The sequence below is a fragment of the Eurosta solidaginis genome, chromosome 4 (genome assembly GCF_040869045.1).
Source record: "Eurosta solidaginis isolate ZX-2024a chromosome 4, ASM4086904v1, whole genome shotgun sequence".
Taxonomy (NCBI): domain Eukaryota; kingdom Metazoa; phylum Arthropoda; class Insecta; order Diptera; family Tephritidae; genus Eurosta; species Eurosta solidaginis.
In genome coordinates, this window is record NC_090322.1 from 13399711 (window position 1) to 13408639 (window position 8929).

Consider the following 8929-nt stretch of genomic DNA (forward strand, 5'->3'; position numbering starts at 1 on the left):
CGCATTCAAGGAGATTATGTCCGTGTGAAACACGTCATAGCACTCACTTGCTTTCTGCTTTCGCATGGAGATCTCCATCATGATCTCGTGGTCAGTTTTCAAAGTGCCAAACTCTCTTTTCAATGAGTAGCACAAAAAGGCATATGTCGCAGTAGGGTTTTGTTTTGTGAACAGCCAGTACCATTCTTCGGCCCGCCCGGAAAGAAACAGGTGGAAACTAGCCATTATTTGTTCGTCCGTGCATTGTGTGCGCTCACACAAGGTGTTCAGTTTGAAAAGGAAATCGGCCACGCTCCCAGTGCCGTCGAATGAGATTTTCCACTCCTGCGGTTTTACTGCTATGCTGCTTTGAGTCGGGTACATTGGTGGTACTACCGTTGGCAATGGGTTACGATCCATCCTACTTGCGTTCCTGTTTTGCTGGTTTGATTGCTGCGCGGATTCAAGAGCGGCGTTGAGCTGGTCCATATTGGTTCTAATTGACCCCATCTCTCTCCGCATTTCCTCCTACGAAGCCTGGAACAGCTGGTGTAGCACGTCCACCCACAAGCCTCCACGAGTAGCTTCGTTCGGGATCCCGGGAGTATTCGTCCGGTCACTTGCAGCCTCTCTTATATTTCCCATTCCATAATTAGGTGGTAAGGCACCAGCTCCATCTGGAGCGTAGGTCGACACATTGGTCATTAGCCCCGAGATATCATGCGCGTTTAATAGGGGCGCGTTCAATTGACTGTAGTTTCCCGGTCCGTCCAATTTTTCGCGGTGGTCGTTCATGTCCAAGCCGGTATGTGTCCCCGAGGGATTTCCGTATTGTCCCCCTACTGGGGGGTGATCCTCAAAATTAGTGCTACATACCATCAGATCGTCCAGGTAGACAAAGACGTTCTCTCGCAGACGCGAAGGGATTGCCTTGTCCATCAGCCTACTCATAGTCTGCGGTCCATTGCACAGACCAAATGGCATTACTTTGAAGTGGTACAGAGGCCTCCCCGGAACTGCGAATGCTGTTTTTTCCTTGGAGGACTCTGTCAATTTGATCTGGAAGAACGCGTCCTTCAGATCAATGCCACTAATAAAATGCGTATCTTTCAGTCTGCTCAATAAGCCGTTGATATGAGGCAGGGGGTACGAGTCTTAGTCACCGCGTTGACCTTCCTGGAATCTATGCACAGCCTAACTTTACCTGGTTTCCGGACCAGTACTACAGGACTACACCACGGGGAGTTGGATTCTTCTATAACTCCTAATTCGAGTAACCTGTCTAGTTCTCTAAAAGCTTCATCTTGCCTCGGTGGCGAAAGAGGGAAATGTTTGCTTTTTATAGGTACAGCATCACCGGTGTCGATGTGATGCTCCACTAATTTGGTTTGCCCTAGGCGTAACTTCTCGTACGAAGGGAACGTTTCGATGACCTTTTGCAATTCTAATTGTCGCGTTGGTGACAATTCGTGGAGGTTAAGTTCCTCCTCCTTGTCAAGTCTAATTTCCAAACACTCTACACTTGGGAATATTTCGGGAGCTAACGCAAATTCTCTCCAAAAATCTACCCCGAAGTATGCTTCTTGGAGCAATGAGGGTACAAGGTAAAAACGAATAATCTTTGTGATATTTTTGAAGGTGACTGGTAGGGATACTGAGCCTAAAATTTTATGCTTGTTGCCGCCCGCGGTATATACGAACGCATGTAAGGGCTGATATTCGAAGCCGTTATCCTCTAGGAATTCTACTCCGTTTTTTCCTAAGATGGAGACGTTGGCTCCCGAGTCCAACAGCCCTACAAGAAAACTATCCTTAATTCTAGCCTTTACTAAGGCCTTTCATCCTCGGTAAGCGTTAACGTGGTGGCTTGCAGCAGTCTACGCTCCTGTACTCCCCTGTGGTATCTCTTCCTACACTTCAAAATATTGTCCGATACCGGATATTGTTCAAAAATGGTATGTCTTATTTGTTTATACCTATGTTCCCTTTCTTCTAGGTTTGGTGAAAGTTGCGTTTGGCAAGCGACATCCCTATGCTGGTGTCGCAGAATTCTAATCGGCTCGCCCATCGCGGATGAAGACGTTTGACTCTCGGATTCAGAACTATTCGAATTGTCAGTACTGTCAGGGAAGGTTATTATCACGTTTGAGGGTTCTTCCGCCAGGGTACTACTGCACCTCGGAAGCTCACCACCTCCATGCAGAGGTTCGCCCTCTGGTTCGGTGCCTGGGACGACGCCTCGAGCACCGGCTGGTGTGGGAGCTATGAAGCCGAACGAGGTTCCCCCATCTTCTCGCTCGGGTACTGGTTTCCCTGCCTACGATGGTCCCTAGGGCATTTAGGAGTAAATACACCCTTATACCCACATTTGAAACAAAAAGGATTTTTTATGGGTTCCTCACAATATATATAGGAGTGCCCCATTCCCTGGCAATTCCAGCATTGGATTCCCGAATAGTCCGGTCTTCTGCTGCGTCGATTTTCCAGCGCCTCTATCTGCGGATCCATTTCGCCGTCCTCGCTTTCCCTCCTCATGTCTGGGGTTGTCGCGCGTGCTTCGTTTACATGCCGTCCTGGGTAAGTGGCTCCCAACAGCTTGCTTTCTTTCAGCACTTGTTCACCTCTTCGTGCTACATCGCGTAGATCGTGAAGGTTCCTTACATCTGCGTTGAAAAGCATCAGCTTAAGGCTACTGTTGACGTTTCTTTTTATTATGTCAATCAGTAGAAGCTCCGACATTGGCTCTCTTAAGCGCGCGTTCAAGGAGATTATGTCCGTGTGAAACACGTCATAGCACTCACTTGCTTTCTGCTTTCGCATGGAGATCTCCATCATGATCTCGTGGTCAGTTTTCAAAGTGCCAAACTCTCTTTTCAATGAGTAGCACAAAAAGGCATATGTCGCATTAGGGTTTTGTTTTGTGAACAGCCAGTACCATTCTTCGGCCCGCCCGGAAAGAAACAGGTGGAAACTAGCCATCATTTGTTCGTCCGTGCATTGTGTGCGCTCACACAAGGTGTTCAGTTTGAAAAGGAAATCGGCCACGCTCCCAGTGCCGTCGAATGAGATTTTCCACTCCTGCGGTTTTACTGCTATGCTGCTTTGAGTCGGGTACATTGGTGGTACTACCGTTGGCAATGGGTTACGATCCATCCTACTTGCGTTCCTGTTTTGCTGGTTTGATTGCTGCGCGGATTCAAGAGCGGCGTTGAGCTGGTCCATATTGGTTCTAATTGACCCCATCTCTCTCCGCATTTCCTCCTGCGAAGCCTGGAACAGCTGGTGTAGCACGTCCACGCACGAGCCTCCACGAGTAGCTTCGTTCGGGATCCCGGGAGTATTCGTCCGGTCACTTGCAGCTTCTCTTATATTTCCCATTCCATAATTAGGTGGTAAGGCACCAGCTCCATCTGGAGCGTAGGTCGACACATTGGTCATTAGCCCCGAGATATCATGCGCGTTTAATAGGGGCGCGTTCAATTGACTGTAGTTTCCCGGTCCGTCCAATTTTTCGCGGTGGTCGTTCATGTCCAAGCCGGTATGTGTCCCCGAGGGATTTCCGTATTGTCCCCCTACTGGGGTGTGCACCACCAAGGGACGCCTGGCCTTGGAGAAAGCCCCCCTATTATTACCGCCCCGGTTCTGGTTCCCCCGGAAGCTTCCCGCACTCCCAAACGGAGTAGTTCGGCCCGGTTGGCCGTACGACTGCTCGCGTGACATAGTTCGTAAAAAAAAAATGTAAATTACGTGATGGTTTTGATAAAAAAAACTTTTGCCGCTCAAGGCAGTTAGGGATTCAAAAAAAAAAGGTTTATGTGTATAAATTTATATGCAAAAAAAATAAAACTTACAAAAGCTGGAAAAGAAAAGCTATTAAGTACTTTAAATATACCGTGAAATAAATGGGAATGCTGACATCCCCTTACCGAAGGCACTCGGGCTACAGGCTAAACGAAAAAAAAAATTACATAAATTCATTCATACTTGTCCCTACTGCTCCCAACCGCAATGCGATGGGGTCTTAAGGCCCCCCTCCGAGACTGGTTGGGGCCACTAGGGTCAGTTCCAGGCACACGCGGGTTGGTCTCAACACGGTTTCGGAACCGCTCCCCTAGTCTGGTGGGACAGGAAGGAGTGCCACTCTGAATCCCAGCTCAACCCTTCACAGTCCAGGTGGTATTCTACCTTACCACCTGGGACGTGGGATGAGCTGGGGTTCTTTCGATTCACACTCTCACTCATACCTGACATCACAAATTCTGCAGGGAACTAAAAAAACCACTTTACCAAAAAAAAAAAAAAAAACCCAATTAGCGGACACATATTTTACCTAAGCCGACTAACGGACAACATTCCGGGAACAAAAAAAAAACCCACTTACAAAAAAAATAAAGTGCGTGCAGCACTGCCTCACCGGGTGAATACAAAAATCCGGAGGACTGACGTGAAGTCCCGTGGATCCCTCAGCTACCGGAGACGATGATCACTCCGGACACCCTGATCCGTCTAACCATCCCACCGCAACGCAGGTGGCTGCTTCTGCGGCTGCTCACCCCGGACTGGTGGGATGGTCAACTTCACAGCTTGACCAGGGGTGACCCTCGCACCCGGCGCCTCAGGAACCACGTTGGGCGCCATCTGTTATGGCGCCCTCAGAAACTGTCATCGATGATCATTCTGGACAACTTGATCCGTCCAACCATCCCACCGCAACGCAGGTGGCTGCTCCTGCGGCTGCTCACCTCGGACTGGTGGGATGGTCAACTTCACAAGTTGACCAAAATGACCAGCGCGACAGCGCCTCGGGCACCAAATCCCGTTGGGCGCCATCTGTTATGGAATATCGCATTTACAGTGGAAGCAGTAAGGAAGGCGGTCGGCATGATGTGTTGGTGCACAGTGGCTAGTCATTGTCGGCTGGGCCAACCTTACTGTTCCTGCGCCATAAACAGAAAAAAGTTCCTATCATGCCTATCAAAACGAGCAGCTGTCAAATTTAAAATAAACTGACAGAAGCGCAGAGACCGACTCAAAACGCTTTTCAATACAAAATAAAACAACATCCGGCCGAACCGGATGTCACGGACAGACCGTTAGCATTCAAAAAATTTAAATTCCAATTCAAAAAAAACTGACGCAAAAAAAAACTACCGAACCGGACATGGCCGGTTACTAACGCTGAAAATCAAATTCAAAAACAAAATAGCTGAAAAAGTAAAATAAAAGAAGGGAAATAAACAAAAAGGGCCGAATATAACTTGGGGCGCCGCGGGTGTTGTTGCGACGCCCGGTGCATGTTCCACCCTCAAAATCCATGGCCACCGACGCACCTGTATTTCGGTGGCCCCTTACCTGGTAACCCTACGTGCCTTCTAAATAAATGGCGACGCCAGCATTCCCATTTTAAATATTAATTTATTTACAATTCATTATCAAAACACTTCAGTAAAAACTTATTCCGAATATACATGGCATTACAGGCTATATAACTAAAGCCATACTAAGGCTTATGAAAAATTATTATAAGGGAAACGCTAAGCAAAAGAAAACTCCAGGGTAAATGTATGTGAGAGTATCTGACTTAATTGGATATCCTTTTCTACGGCGAGTACAACCCAAAGGCTCCTAAGAAAATTGCTACTCTAAGTTTTCCTATTTCTTTCTTACGCTAGATTAGTAGGGGTACCATCCCGACGCATACCTGTACTCCCTCTTTAAAAGTTTCCTCAACTTCCTACCTATTCTACCTTTATTGTGTTTTATTTTATTTTATTGAATGCTATTTTATTTTATTTTACCTTATGTTCCTTCCTTTTCTATTTTTTTTCTTGTATAATTCTGGTAAGTAGTGTTGTTCGGGTTTTAATAAGGTTTCAAAATAATATAGATACATAAATAATATAGCAACTTAGGAATAACTACGCAATATATTCACAGAGGCACGTCTCTTAAAAATTCAAATTTGTGCTAAATAAACAAGACTGTCATATATTTCTTTTTATCATTTACGCAAGCTAGCAATTGATTGTTAAGACCTCGTCAAATCGGAGTTTGGTTAACATTGTGTTAAAATGTTTTTACTTACAAGCTCAAGTAAAGCTACTATAAACTATGATTATATATTTAACTGATGCTGTGGTTCGTATGAGCTGTTTTATAAGCAATGGAGGGAGACAACTTGTAATAATAGCGATATTCTTTCGTAATCGCGCTGCAAAGAAAAACAGCCTGTAGAGTATTGGAAGCATAAGACTTGGGCAATATTAAGCCGTTTGGAAGCAACTCGTTCTGCTTAAGTTACAAAGACTCTTTCGATTCTCACGTTCTCACATACGTCTGTTGAAGATGTGAAGAGTCAACGATTTTCAACCGTAATGATTTCGAAATTTCCTCAGTTCTTTCTTTTATTTTAGTTAGTAAAAGAGAGATTCTTTAATACCAAAATCTTTATAAACTGACTCTAATATTTTAGAAAAGTTAGAGGATTCACAAAAGGAATCTTTTATTGAGAATTTCCGAAAAAAAAAAATTTTGAAGTTCAAGAAGCTTTATTAGTATGAAGCCCGTTTTCGAACGTGCCTGCGAAAAGTTCCAAAGATTACCTAAAATTTTAGATAATTTCAAACCGTTTCCAAGCATTTACTTGGAATTTCAAGAATCTTTTAGTGTGCAGGATTCCAGTCCAATTAATGTTAGTTAGTTAATCAAAAATATATTTTTCTTTATCCATCCCTTTTAAAGAGTGTTCCAAGTTTTCTCCCCTAAGAAAAACTTAATTTTACATACATTATATTAAAAAAAATCCACAGATGCCTTTGGAAAAAAAAAATTGTCAAAATTAAGTGTTATACCGGTCTGGGCCGAAATGAACTAGACGATACAACCCAGGGTAAAAGTAAAGTTTTGAAGCTTAGATAAAAATTTGTAGAAATAAAAAAAATTTCATCAGAATTTCTCATTCTCTTGTTTTGAAAATATCTTCCGTAACCGGAACGAACTCACCGCTTTAGATGTTGTTGCTGGTAGTTGGTACTATGAGGTTGTTACTAAAATTGGTGGTGGTGGTACGTACGGTGGTTGTTGTGCAGTTGGGTAGGCGCTGCCGGAGTCGCGCGTGGTGTCGCACGCAGTAATGGTGGCAGCGCGCGGTTTCGTTGCGCTATTGGTGGTGGTTGCGCGTTTGGTTGGCTGGCGCTATCGATGGTGGTTGCGCGCGGTGTTGCACGCAAGGGTGGTGTTAACGCGCGGTTGGTGGTGGTAGCAGTAGCGCGTGGCTTTGGCTTGGTTTGTGACGGCGCGCGATGTTGGCGTGGTTGCTGGTAGCTGTGGAAGCGTTGGCAATGGTCGTTACGAAACGAATTATTGCGTCCACTTATATAAAAGCTGTTGATAGGAAATTGATCTCCAGCAATTTAGTTGGTTAATGATTACCAAAACCTCGTACCATGTTAGGATTGTGAAACTTTGCAAAATCAACGCCAACAATGCATTTAAACTTTTCGACTAATTTCATCACCGCATATATAACTCATGGGATTGTAGACCTCTGTAACTTGCAATACTTTTAGAACACTTATTGCATTCCGCTTTAGCAGCATATATATATGTATGTGCATGGGTACACGTGTATCCTTTACTTTTGAACAATGGCCGCATTCGTTGCTGAGCTTCTCTTGATTTCTGTGCTTAACATATATAAAGCAAAACTCTTCAGTCTTCGCTCACTTTTACTGCGATGGCTTTTTATTACCCATTCTATTTTATATATGCAAGCAGTTTCTGTCTGCCGACGCTATGCTCTGCCACAACGTTTTGGGCCCGTCATCAATAGTTAACACATAATTGAGAACATACAACCCATAAAATCAAATTCTTTATTATTCTTCCGCTCGCCTCTTTTTTAATAAATTTTGTTTTTTTCATTCAATACATCTTTTAGATTATTCAATTTGTGCACAATTTCCAATAGTTTCTTTCTCCAACCACCAACAAGGGCAAAGATGACAAAGCGGCCAACCGCGCCTTTTTTTTTTCTTTCTTCTAAAAGTTGAGGAATCAGGGATATTGCTTGGCAATCGTTGGGAATATTCTAACACCCCGTGCTCCTCGCACGTGCGGAGGAGACACGTGATGTCTCTCAAATACTATTGCTTAATATTAATATACACGATGTTTGGCAATTTAGCACGTCGCTCTTCAGCCTTTCAGGATTTTATTAAGTAGCACAAGTTGAGAATTTCTGGAAGTTCGGCAAAAAGGACAGGAGACTGTTTTAGTGTTGCTGTAAACCGCCCGAATTGTAATGGTACACTATCTGCATTAGAGGGCGGCGCTCATCATTTCCTCCAGCTATATGTACCTTAGGTTTATTAATGATGTTTGGTGGTTTCACGGTTTATTAGTTTTTTTGATATTTATTTTAAATTAAACCGGACTTTTCGTCCACAATTTGCCACGACACTATTTTAGTTCACCACTTTTCTTGGTCAGAGATCTCCCTACAATGGCGCACAACGCCGTCCGGCTGCTAAGCAAAATTTTTCTTTCCTTTTTTCTTTTTCCATTCAGCGATGGAAAAACACAGTTATCTAACTGTGGCGGCGATTATCGATTGGTTCAAGGTTATCGTTGGCTCATCCCTACAGCACGGTACCGGTCGCGTTCCGGTTGTCAAACCCTTGTATTGATGATATGTGGATGGAACGTAGAGAAAGCGTAAAGCTTTGCAACTTTTGTGTCCTGCGGGAACGTTGTACGCCGAATTAGGTAAAACTTTACCACCACGCAGGGCATAATTGCTAATGCATCGTTTGCATTTCACGTTTGCCATCTCCTTTTGACAATCTCTATGCCAGTACAATGAAACGAATAAAATCAGCTGATGAGATGAGCCACCTACACATTGCGCCAGGTGTTATTGAATGTTCGTCAATGTCATGGGAATTTTTGG

The 8929-nt window shown here is 44.3% G+C and overlaps 1 protein-coding gene across 2 annotated transcripts in view; it reads right to left on the reverse strand.

Moving 5' to 3' along the window:
* Positions 1–8553, reverse strand: part of LOC137249084 (kelch-like protein 4) — an 84866-nt gene extending 76313 nt beyond the window's left edge. Inside the window, exon 1 of one of the 2 annotated variants that reach the window (XR_010952248.1) lies at positions 7052–8551. The gene's annotated coding sequence lies outside the window, so the exon portion shown is untranslated. Of the gene's footprint in view, positions 1–7051 lie in introns of both variants that reach the window. The other variant, XM_067780258.1, reaches the window with a different exon arrangement.
* Positions 8554–8929: the final 376 nt, after the last annotated feature.